Source organism: Capricornis sumatraensis, chromosome 19, assembly GCF_032405125.1.
Source record: "Capricornis sumatraensis isolate serow.1 chromosome 19, serow.2, whole genome shotgun sequence".
Classification (NCBI taxonomy): domain Eukaryota; kingdom Metazoa; phylum Chordata; class Mammalia; order Artiodactyla; family Bovidae; genus Capricornis; species Capricornis sumatraensis.
Window position 1 is genome coordinate 13,992,529 of NC_091087.1, and position 3,884 is coordinate 13,996,412.

Genomic DNA, 3,884 nt, shown 5'->3' on the forward strand with positions numbered 1-3,884 from the left:
AATTACATATACTGTGAAGTGATTACCACAATGGTTTCAGCTAACATTCAACTCCTCATATTTCCTTTACATAAATACCAGTTGTAAAAAACCCCAACTGACTTTGTTTTATTAAGTTATTTCTTTTTATCAAGAAATGTTTTAAACATACCCCAATATAGAATATAGCAGATATCCATGAACTCACTTATTTAGACTGAATTCATTTTAGCATTTGCTATATGCTTGCTCTAGAACTTTTAAAAAAGGAAAGAGAACTTTGCAGGTGTGGATGTTATTCACATCTCTCCCCACCCTCACCATCAAATTCCCCTCCATACATCTATAAACAAATTATTTAATATATTTAAAATTATAAACAGTTGGGTGATGCTCTACTGTTTTCTCAATATGCTTTTTACATTGAATATTGAATTTATGATATTTATTAATGCTTCTGTAAGTAAATCTGGTAGATTCATTTTTGCATATAACTAAATTAAAATATTCAATCTGAAAAGTTGATTTTTAACTGGAGAGTTTAACCCATTTATATTTATTGTGAATAACTTTAGATGTATTTCTGCCACATTTTTATTTATCTGTTTATCATGCTTTGTTTTAAATATCTTTCTGTTTTCTATGAGAGGCTTAGTATTTTTAAAAATTATTTTTCCTCGTTTGCTTATTTGAAGTTATATATTCAAAGATGCTTTTCTACCTTTAAATTACTACGGTAATATAGTGTTTTTTTTTAATAATAAGATTTGATTGATAGATAATTTTATATTGGTTTTAGGCATACCTCATAATGATTTGATATTTTTATACACTGTGAAATAATTACTAGAGTAAGTCTAGTTACTATTCATCACCATACAAAATTAAATTTTAGGGTTTATTCTCTTCAGTTCAGTTCAGCTGCTCAGTTGTGTCCAGCTCTTTGCAACCCTATGGACTGCAGCACACCAGGCCTCCCTGTCCTTCACCATCTCCTGGAGCTTGCTCAAGTTCATGTCCACTGAGTCGGTGATGCCATCCAACCATCTCATCCTCTGTCATCCCCTTCTCCTCCTGCCTTCCATCTTTTTTGCATCAGGGTCTTTTCAAATGAGTCAGTTCTTTGCATCAGGTGGCCAAAGTATTGGAGGCCAAAGCTTGTTCTCTTGGGAACTTTAAAATATGCTCTAAAATATTATTGGTTGTAGTCATCATGCTGTATATCACACCCCCAAGACTTATTTAATATGGTAATTTGACACCACCCTTATGGCACAAGGTGAAGAAGAACTAAAGAGCCTCTTGATGAAGGCAAAAGAGGAGAGTGAAAAAGTTGGCTTAAAGCTCAACATTCAGAAACTAAGATCATGGCATCCGGTCCCATCATTTCATGGCAAATAGATGGGGAAACAGTGAAAACAGTGTCAGACTTTATTTTTCTGGGCTCCGAAATCACTGCAGATGGTGACTGCAGCCATGAAATTAAAAGACACTTACTCCTTGGAAGGAAAGTTATGACCAACCTAGACAGCATATTGAAAAGCAGAGACATTACTTTGTCAACAAAGGTCTGTCTAGCCAAGGCTGTGGTTTTTCCAGCGGTCATGTATGGATGTGAGAGTTGGACTATAAAGAAAGCTGAGCACCAAAGAATTGATGCTTTTGAACAGTGGTGTTGGAGAAGACTCTTGAGAGTCCCTTGGATTGCAAGGAGGTCCAACCAGTCCATCCTAAAGGAAATCAGTCCTGAATATTCATTGGAAGGACTGATGCTGAAGTTGAAACTCCAATACTTTGGCCACCTGATGCGAAGAGTTGACTCATTTGAAAAGACCCTGATGCTGGGAAAGATTGAAGGCAGGAGGAAAAGGGGACGACAGAGGATGAGATGGTTGGATGGCATCACCAACTCAATGGACATGGGTTTGGGTGAACTCCAGGAGTTGGTGATGGACAGGGAGGCTTGGCATGCTGCGGTTCGTGGGGTCGCAAAGAGTCGGACATGACTGAGCGACTGAACTGAACTGAACTGAATTTGACTTAACAAGTCTGAAGGTGATAGCCATTGCTTCCCTTCTCCTAAAGAGTGTAAAGACCTTAAACTGCTTGAAATTCCTTTTACACGTCTTCATTTTCTGTGTTACACTCTCTAAGACAGTTTCAGGTTCCTTTAGATGTCTCACAGTGGCTTCCACATCCCCACTATCATTTTCAGTCCATCTATGATTATTTAGGTTTATCCACATCCTAGCTTGTTCAACTTTTTCTTGTGTGTGAGTTATTTTAGATTTTAGTGTTTGTATTCTCTAATCTAGTAATTTTGGGGGGAGGGGGAATATTCTTTTTTGGAACTGATAAAAGAAAGAAAAATCACTACCTAGAATACCTCAATTAAATCCCTATGGCCTTTGAGCCCCAGTTTGATTGTCTGAAAAATACGTCTTTTGGACTTGGTGAGCTAGGGTCTGCATGTAAGTTCCTAGAATTTAATAGAACCACAAGAGGTTCTTTCTAGAATTGGCCTCTCATTGTTTCAGAGTCAAACAATTAGTGACACAGAGGAGAAGTCCCAGGTGCTCACAGCCCAAGATCAGGGCCAAGGCTATAAGAAGGACTGTCGGAAAGGAGAGACTCCTTGAGATCTTGACACAGAAGACAGAAAGAAAGCTGAGCTGGTGCTGGCTTTTGAAGAGTGACTTCGGCAAATTGCAGGAGAATGAAGGGCCAGCTTCCCGGGTGGCTCAGTAATAAAGAACCCAGTGCCAGTGCGGGAGATAAAGGAGATGTGGGTTTGATCCTGGGTTGGGATCCCCTGGAGAGGGACATGATAACCCACTGCAGTGTTTGTGCCTGAAAAATCCCACGGACAGAGGAGCCTGGCAGGCTACACAGTCCACAGGGTTGCAAAGAGTAGGACATGACTGAGCATGCATGCACGCTGGACAAAGGGCCAGCAGTTCCAGCGTGCCATGTAAATGGCCAGTGTTTGTGTGCAGAGGGAAAGCCAGCTTGTTTATTTCACTGTCTAGAAAAGCTGAAATGCTTTGTGCAAATTAAAATCAATATTGCGTGTCACACACACACACACAAGAAAGGATGGGGTAGCAATGGGATCTAAATGAGTTTGTGGTAAAAACTGAAAGAGAAAAGGAAATAAGATCCTAAAGAATAAGAAGATGTAAAGATTCATGAACAGCCGAGAATCTGCCTAAAGCAATAAGTGCGGTTATCCCCCCTTACCTTCTCAGCTATGAAAGGAACATCCGTGGGCTCCAAATTATAAACACGTGAACAAGAGCAGTCTACTGCCTGCTCTGACTGTGTGATCATGTGACTGTGAGATGCTACCAGTTCATGCACGGTGAACATCTGTTAGTAAGATCTATGCTCCCGGAATTGGAAAACAACTGGACAGAATATAGAAATAATCTCTTAAGCTTGAACAACACATAACTTCTCTTACAATCTGGTATGATGGAGCAGGATACTAGGCCAAATTTACTCACTTTGATAAGCAAGCAGATGAAGAGACAGGATCAATGTTTTACGTGACGTTTAGAGATGCCCTAGGACTTCCCTGGTGGCTCAGATGGTAAAGCGTCTGCCTGTAGTGCAGGAGACCTAGGTTCAATCCCTGGGTAGGGAAGATCTCCTGGAGAAGGAAATGGCACCCCACTCCAGTATTCTTGCCTAGAAAATCCCATGGACAGAGGAGCCTGGTAGGCTACAGACCATGGGGTCACAAAGAGTCAGACACGACTGACTGACTTCACTTTCACCTTTTTATTTTTTAAATTTTTTCTTGCATTGCCTGTTGTTTGCTCTTTTGCGGAAAGCCTTTGTCTTTGTACGACCACAGGTGTGGCTTGTTAGGATGGAATATTAAGTTGCTCTGCTTTTGGAAG

At 40.2% G+C, this 3,884-nt stretch overlaps 1 non-coding gene across 1 annotated transcript; it reads left to right on the plus strand.

The window, feature by feature from the left end:
• The first annotated feature begins 3,553 nt into the window (after window positions 1-3,553).
• TRNAY-GUA (transfer RNA tyrosine (anticodon GUA)) lies at window positions 3,554-3,625 on the plus strand. The gene has a single exon. It is a non-coding gene; the product is annotated as a tRNA-Tyr (tRNA).
• The last annotated feature ends 259 nt before the right edge of the window (window positions 3,626-3,884 follow it).